This window comes from Triticum dicoccoides, chromosome 2B (genome assembly GCF_002162155.2).
Source record: "Triticum dicoccoides isolate Atlit2015 ecotype Zavitan chromosome 2B, WEW_v2.0, whole genome shotgun sequence".
NCBI lineage: Eukaryota > Viridiplantae > Streptophyta > Magnoliopsida > Poales > Poaceae > Triticum > Triticum dicoccoides.
Window position 1 is genome coordinate 85,857,255 of NC_041383.1, and position 8,726 is coordinate 85,865,980.

General features: G+C 53.3%; 1 long non-coding RNA gene across 1 annotated transcript; it reads right to left on the minus strand.

Moving 5' to 3' along the window:
- Nucleotides 1–6,297: 6,297 nt before the first annotated feature.
- Nucleotides 6,298–8,120, minus strand: LOC119367215. The gene is made up of 4 exons (XR_005176230.1): nucleotides 7,957–8,120; nucleotides 7,035–7,857; nucleotides 6,888–6,944; nucleotides 6,298–6,788 (listed from the first exon to the last, which is right to left on the minus strand). It is a non-coding gene; the product is annotated as an uncharacterized LOC119367215 (long non-coding RNA).
- Between the last annotated feature and the right edge of the window lie 606 nt (nucleotides 8,121–8,726).

Sequence of the window (8,726 nt, forward strand, 5' to 3'; positions counted from 1 at the left end):
CTAAGTTACAAAAATCCTACCGAGTGAAGAGCGACCCTCTCACTCGGAGGCTTAGCTGCAGTCCAAGCACTCGCCTAAGTTATAAAAATCCTACCGAGTGAAGAGCAACCCTCTCACTCGGAGGCTTAGCTGCAGTCCAAGCACTCGCCTAAGTTATAAAAATCCTACCGAGTGAAGAGCAAACCTCTCACTCGGAGGCTTAGCTGCAGCCCAGTGCTAGCCTAAGTTATAAAAATCCTACCGAGTGAAGAGCAAACCTCTCACTCTGAGGCTTAGCTGCAGCCCAGTGCTAGCATAAGTTATCAAAATCCTACCGAGTGAAGAGTAAACCTCTCACTCGGGGGCTTAGCTGCAGCCCAGTGCTCGCCTAAGTTGTAGAAATCCTACCGAGTGGTAAGCCGGGCTTCCACTCGGAGGCTTAGCCGCAGCCCAGTGCTCGCCTAAGTGGACTAAAGAATAAGTCGATTGCAGTAAAGGCGCCTTGCTTTGAACCTGCGAAAGACATTTCGAGCCAAAGGCAATCGTATTCAAGCACCAAATTCAAGTTTGAATCGATATCTAAAGGAACCGAAAGTGCTCAGGCGTTAAGCCTGTTAAGGTTTATCGGTTACAATTCCACTCGGCATACCGAGGCAAATTTAAAGCGTCGAGCCAGAAGAAGTTTTTTACCCCTCCTGTGGAGGGCTGGAAGGTGCAACGAATTCATCAAGGTCGATTCCGTCGGCGATCCGAGTGGCAGCTGCAAGGAAAGTTTCCATAAAGGACCTGAAGTCGTGTTTCTTGGTGTTGGCCACCCGAAGAGCCGCCAGCTTCTCTTCTCGCGCATCTTTACAGTGGACTCGGGCCAGACACAGAGCAACATCTGCACCACACCGAGCCGAGGACTTCTTCCATTCCTGCACTCGACCAGGGATCGTGTTCAAGCGGGCCATCAGCGACTCAAGGTCATTCTGAAGTGTCTCCTCAGGCTAGAGCGTCGAGTCGATGCGAGATGTGGCGGCCTTCAGCCTTGCGAGATAGTCCACGACAGCTGCAACACGAGACTCCAGTCGGAAAACATCCATGGCAACTTCGTCGTTCACCGGAGAATTGACGGGGTCGAGGTTTGGCTCCAGCCGGCTAGTTTCTTCTTCAAAGTTTTGACAAAATTCTGCAAGGATGATCACTAAGTCAAGGGGATGGTCGAATGGAAAAACCACAATTGGAAATGTTTGTCAAGCATAGAGGTTTACCTTCAAGCATAAGAAACAGCTTCTTGGCTAGACCACTCAGGAAGGCCTCCAGATCAGTTTTCTTCCCAGTCAATTTGCTGACTTGGTCGGTCAGGGCAGCTTTATCAGTTTTTAGTCGACTGACCTCCTTGTTGGCGATCCCAAGAGCAGCTTTCAGATTGGTATTGTTTGTTCAAGCTTGGTAACTGAAGCTAACTTCTCGTCAGCAAGCTTGATCTTCTCAGCTAGTTCGAGGTCTTTCTTCTGTTGGGCCTCCCTTACCTTACCTGCAAGTTACAGCAAGGTCAGATTTTGAAACAAGCAAGGGGAAAAGCAGTCGTCAAGGTCTCACCAAACATACCTTCGGTCTCCTCCTTCGCCTTCGTCAGCTTCTCCTGAACCAGCTTCAGGCTCAGCTCGAGTTGAGTGTGCTTGTTTTCCAGCTCCGAGTGAAAAAGGAAAAAGCACACGTTTCTAAGACTAGAGCCGAATACAAGCATTCGACCGTAGTCTCGAGGACTACACCCAGTGGGTGCACTCAGCGTGCCCCCACTAATCCTGTTGAAGACAAAGTCGACCAGTCGACCTCAAAAAAAAAGAGCGAGATGCATTCTCTAAGACTGTGATCAACTGCAAGCAGTCGACCACAGTCTCGGGGACTACACCCAGTGGGTGCACTCAGCGTGCCCCCACCGGTTTGTGAAATCCAGTCGACATAGTCGACTGACAGAAAGATTGACATCATAAAGCCTAAGGCCGACTGCCAGCAGTCGACCTTAGCCTTGGGGACTACACCCAGCGGGTGCACTCAGCGTGCCCCCGCTAACACGGAGTTTAATCGACACACCCAGTGGGTGACTACTATAAAATTCCGGAAAGGAAAAGTTTTTGGTAGCATATCCAACAGAACAAACGGTGGTCGACTGACCTGAACATTGCTTTGGAGGGCAGAACTGGCGTCATAAGCTGCCTGGCTCGCATCCCGGATGGTCTTCAACTGCTCCATCATGATTCCCGCCTGGCGTATCACTTCCTTCGCCGCGCCAGCTTGGTCCTCTGGGACGTGGTGCATCGTGAAGAGGGAGGGCTGCTGAGCACTCGTCAATGGATCTGCGAAGGACACCGTGTGTCGAGTGGTGTTCTCTTCCTCCGCAATCAGAATCTCAGGCGCCGTCACATCCTGGGGCACCTTACTGGCGGACGCTTTCCTACTCCTCCTGCGCTTCAGTGGTTCTTCATCCTCATCATCATCAGGGAGATTGATAACAGTATTGGGTGGAGCTACGGAGAAGAATCAGGATCAGAGATCGCGAGTCAGTCGACTAAGAACGGCGTTAAGAATACAGTACCTGGTTTCGAAGTTGTTGCATCCTCCATCTCATGGTCATCAGCCCGGGCTGAGGTTTCAGAAGTAGCAGCACTGCAACTCCAAAGGATCAGTCGACTAACTTCAGCGTCGACCAGAGACAAAGTTCACACAAAATAAGAAGACTTAAGCAGCACGATTACCCTGATATGGTGGGGATGGACACCTTCATCTTCGGCAGGAGCTTGATCGGCTTCGACGAGGCCGCCCTGGGCTGCTTCGGCGCCTTTTCAGTCGGCACCGGAGAGGTGGTCCGAGGGCGCTTGGTCGACTAAACAACGGTCGCAACCCCCTTGCCACGTTCAGTCGAAGGGTCGTGGACAAGCTTCGACCGCCTTTCTGAGCGCGGTGGTACGACCTCCTCCTCCTCTTCTTCCTCGTCCTCAACGTCATCTTCATCACCGTCATCATCATCGTCGTCGTCATCATCCTCTGCAATGTCCGAGTCCCATTCCTCCTCTTCCTGGCTCTCGCCCCCACTCGCCTCACCCTCCTCAGTCGGAGCTTGTGCCCCATTGGGCATCGAGTACAGCTCGGTGAGAGCCTAGCAGATATCAAGACAAGGATCAGTCGACCAGTCGGCAGGATAAACAAAAATGAATGCGACAAGAACACAGTGGAGAGCAGAACAAACGTAGCTTGTTTGGATCGCTGTTGTGGTCGAGTGGAGGAATCCTTCTGGCTCCGCGTGGGTTGTCCTTGTTTCCGGTAACGGCTACCATCCATCTTTCCAGAGTGACATCGTCGACTGCTTCTGGATGGACTCGAGTCTCGTCTTCGGTCCCACAGTACAACCACATGCAGTGGCTCCGGAACTGAAGGGGCTGGATGCGACGCCTAAGGAAGACCTCCAGGAGGTCCATGCCCGTCACTCCCTCCCGAACCAACTGCACCACGCGCTCCATCAACATCTTCACGTCAGCTTTCTCCTCCGGAATCAACTTCAGAGAGGAGGGCTTGTTCACTCGGTCCATGGTAAACTGAGGGAGTCCACTCGACTGCCCCGGCGTCGACTGGTCCTGGCAGTAGAACCAGGTCGACTGCCAGCCTCTGACTGACTCGGGAAAGGTCATGGGCGGGAAGGTGCTCTTATTCCTCACCTGGATCCCCAGACCCCCACACATTTGGACGACTCGGGTTCTCTCATCACCTGGGCTCGCCTTCTTCACGGTCTAAGAGCGACACGTGAATATATGCTTGAACAAACCCCAGTGCGGTCGACAGCCCAAGAAACCCTCACACATGGACACGAATGCGGCAAGATAGGCGATAGAATTTGGGGTAAAGTGGTGGAGCTGCGCTCCAAAGAAGTTCAAGAAGCCACGGAAGAAAATACTCGGCGGCAAAGAAAATCCACGATCAACATGGGTGGCCAAGAGCACACACTCACCCTCTTCTGGCTGGGGCTGCCACTCCTTCCCCGGAAGCCTCGCAGCTCCATGAGGGATCAAGCCCTCGTTGGCCATGTCGAGGAGGTCTTTTTCTGTGATGGTCGACTGGATCCAGTCTCCTTGGACCCAGCCCTTCGGCAGGCGGGATCTGGACGAAGACCCGCCGTGGCTGGTAGATCTCCCCTTCGCCCTCTCCGACGCCGATGCCTTCTTCGCACGTTCCAGCGCCGCCGTCTTCTCCTTGGCCATGGTTGCCGGCGAGATGCGCGTGGGGAAGTTGTGCGGGGGCGAGAGCGAGCGCGCTGGACGGGGACGAAGGGAGCAGAGAGAGAGAGAGAATGCGGAGGCACAGTACAGAAATCCTCGCCGGGCGCATTTATAAGGTCCCTTCCGAGTGGATGACAGGTGGGCCCAGTCGATCTAATCATATCCAGGAACAGTTACGCAGACGGGATACGTGGCGAAGAAAGCAGCGCGGGGATCGAGGCGTCTATGTCCCGTCCCATCCGAACGCCGCGGTCCGCCCCGCTTCGCGCGCGTCCCCAAATTTCGCATCCCGCGGAATCCGCGAACAGCAGATCAGTCTGTCAGACGCGGGGTTTCCCGCGATCCGTCGCTCGGAGATCGTCGAAGCCCGAAAGATCACTCGACGAAAGAAGAGAATGGATCGAGTCGACTGAAGACAAGTTGCTCACTGTCGACGAAGAGATTCTTTGGTCCAGAACAACGCACGACCAGAGCACAAAGGTTAATCGGAAACGACATCAACTCCTTCCTCACTCGAAGCCTCAATCCATTCGGGGGCTAATGATGGGGTTATGTACCTAGGGTAGGATCATGGACCTGATCTAAGTACCTTACCCAAGGACACCCTTAGAAGAAGTCGCCTTCCAGTCGTCCAACGAGGGACACACTCGACTGACTTGAAGGACTCGACCACGAAGACTCACTCGACCACCAGAAGGTCAAGAGGCACTCTGCACTGCAGCGGCCTGTAATTAAGTAGACTTTATGATAGTAAAGACACTATTATGTGGGGCGTTACCAGTAACGCCCCGTACTTAACTCACCTTAAACCCTCTCCTACGTGGGCTGGCTGGGGTCCTGGCGCACTCTATATAAGCCACCCCCCTCCACAGGCAGAAGGGTTCGGCACCTTGTAACTCATATACTCATAATCCACTCGACCGCCTCCGGGCTCCGAGACGTAGGGCTATTACTTCTTCCGAGAAGGGCCTGAACTCGTACATCCCTTGTGTTTACAACCTCTCCATAGCTAGGACCTTGCCTCTCCATACCTACCCCCCACTCTACTGTCAGGCTTAGAACCACGACAGCCGGCCAAGAGGAGCTCGGCGAGCGGCGAAGACTAGTTCGGCAGCCGGGCGGAGGGCTCGGTGCAGCGGTCGTCGTGCGGCCGGTGCAACGGCCGTGGACCAACTCACGACCGACGGGAGGAGGTCGGCGGCAGCCTAAGACCCGGCGGAGGCCTACCGCGGCAGCCGGAGGGGCCGAATCCCGCGCCGGCTGCCTCCCGATTCGGCGGCATCCGGGTGACGGCGGGGAGGTGACGGGGGCGGAGGGCGGCGGCAGCGGAGGGCGGCGGAGGGGATGTGGGGTGGTGGCGGCGCTGACGACGAGGTTTTGGGCGGTCGCGGCGGCGGATTCCGGTCGGCTGTTCTTCGGGCGGGCGGACGGGCGTGGGCGGGAAAGGAAATGAAGTGGTGGTTGGGCGTTACCGGGCGAAGGCTGATTTTGGACCAGATGCATCTGATGATGTATATTTGCACCGCGAGGTGTTGTATTTTACATCACGAGGAGGCCGCGGTCCAATTTTTTTTGCATATGGACCGTCTGTTGGAGCAGCGTTTTTAGCCTCAGACGGTCTAAAAGTTAGGTATTTTTACATTTGGACCGGTCTATTGGAGATGCTCTCACATACTGTACGTGCTCGCCAAAAGAACGAAGCATGAACTGCTAGGACTACGAGTGTTCACCTCGAATACAACCTCCCTCGCTTGCTCCGGCAGGCCGGTCGTGCTCCACGCGGCCGCTGGCGAGCTCGCCGTAAAAGAGCCAGTGAACTGCAAAGCTCACGATCGAGGTAAAGAGAAAACCCTCCAACAACAGCATTGTGTGGTTATCTGAGTTATCTCAAAATGTAGGAAAGACACAACTCATCATCACACCATCGTTACATAGACAATATCAGAGCAATTAGCTATCTCTCAACCATGTGCACACCTACAGAACATGCCAAGCAAAGCACAAGCAAGATCATAGTGAACAAAGTTTACTCAGTACTATAGTTTGGCCTCAAGTCCCGAACTGGAGGAACAAGCGTGGGGCAATGCTCATTGAAACACACCAGAAAAATCCTCAGACTACAACACACATATTAAAAAAAACTAGTTATCACATTTAATTATGATTAGTGATCATCACCAAGCAGCCAAGTGCACGTGTCCAGGTGGCGCCCTTCCATTCCATAGTTCATGCATTTCCCCGGCCTTCGCCGTTTCTTCAGAGCATCCGCCCCGGTCAGGGCAAGTGCCCAAGCCATCCCTCTTCTCTGCAAATGGTGCACCGCTCACCAGCAATGCCTTCAGTCCAGCCACCATATGCTCCAAAATGCTTCCGCACTGGCTTCCCCCATCCAAACAACATTCATGTCTTCTTCCGTACAGAGTCGAATGCCTGCTCGTAAAAGACTTATTAACCGCTTGGTCTTTCTCGTACTGCACAAGGTGTCCAGGCAGAATGTCCCTTGCGTCTTTTCGTCCACTTCTTGTCTTCTTCCAGGTGCAGCACATCCATCACCTGCAGACCGACATCAAATTGTGCCAAAACAGTTACTAGTGGCCCCCGGGAAACTGAAGAACATCACAAAAACATTTTTCATAATGGAGAAATCTTTACCCGTGCACACAGAATTGTTAGACACAACTAATGGCTATTCTTGGCCTCCGGCTTGCCCTTCACACACAAAAATAATAATACTGTCAGGAATAACACAACTAATTCACTCTGTGCACACAGAATTGTTAAACAATTGCCCATACTCACCGAGCAACCGCAAGCGTTCTCCTGCATTGATTTCGTATTCTTGACGTTCAGTCTGCTCTTGACATACCATATCCCAAAGTCAATTCCCAAAAATACAGGTTGTAGAAGTCATACGCCCCACCGAGAGAGTCAAAAATGAGTCTTAGTTCTGGGCACACCACGCTTTTCGTAGGATCCTCTGCGTACTTGCGGATTGACTGCTCAAATGGACTCATCCTAGATGGACATAGTGTTTTATCCAATAACGTTGTGTGGCAATCAAGAAACTTGTCCTAATCTAATACTACACGACAGTGACAAAGAACCAAGTATGATTGATGTCCAGATGTCATGTTACACAAACCTGTCTAAATCTACCTGTATGATTTTGGACTGAACCAACATCAGCTACTGCCTACTCACGTACTGTATACTTGGAAATTTCACAACAAGCATCAACACTCGGGGTCATGAATCCATGGAAAAGAAGATTAGGGAAGTGGATTAGTTACCCCTGGTGTCTGGTGGAGGCTGCTGGACTAGAGATCTCGTGCAGAACCAAGGGGCCATGGAGTTGTTGGTGATGGAGAACGAGAATGCCGCCGAGAAAGACGACACTGGTGAGCAGATGTCCGGTAGAGGGGAGCAAGGCAGAGTGGAGCACCGGCGAGACTGAGTTTAAGAGAGCAGCGGTGGCTCGGGGTCAACGGCGATGGGCAGTGTCATCGGGGCCGACGGCGTGGGGGCGGTGGCAACGGCGTCGGCGGCGATGCAGCGGAGCAGTACCAGAAGCACCGGATTTGGCAGCTCCAAGCTGTCTGCGAACTCCTCCCTGAGTGGGAACCTTGAAAACCACAGCAGAGTAAGCGGCGGCGACGGGGAATCAGGGAAATCCATCGAAGCACGAAAATCCAGAGGTGAGCACTGGGGTAGAGAAACTAACCGGTGAACTGGATCCAGCAGGAACTCCAGCCCATCGGCATCCGGCATCCAGCGCCTCTCCGCCGCAAGAAATCGCATTCCCCGCGCCCGCCATTACCACGAGGTACCCCCAACCAGCGCTTGATCTCGTTGCTTGTCAGCGACGGCTCAGTTTGGCCCCTCCCTCACGACCCGGACTACCCATCGTACAAGTTCTGAGCCACGGCTCAGACGCCCGCAATCACGGATCGACGCCACCAGCTACGCAATTGGCCCACCCTGCGCACTGTACCATACAATATATTGCATGTATACTCATTTTCCCACGGTCCAGCTCTGTCATATCTGACACACTTTTTACCATCTCAAGGCAGTAGAAAAAGGCTCAGATTTCAGGTGCAGATGAGCCCGAGCACCAAATCGACCTGTCCAGGGATTCTTCTCTTTCTCCTTTAATATATCATGCGCACACTCGTGCGCATTCAAGAAAAAAACTTACAATGGTGGGACACAACGGTTGCAGTTTACGCGGAATGTCTTGATGCGGCAAACTTGTTACTAATAGGGAAGGTCAAGTTCAAGCATTGTATGTCTGTTGGTGACGGTTAGGTTAGGACCGGCGATTGCGGGGGCGATTGTTCTCCTTCCCTGGTCCTCGTTAGCCGCCGTCTAGCTGCTTTGGATCTCCGTCGTTCCGCCAGGAGATCTGAACAACTGCGCCGGGTCTCCGGGTGGTGTTTGAGAGCCCGTTCCCCACTATAAACCTCTCGCGTGCGACCTAGGGCACGTGAC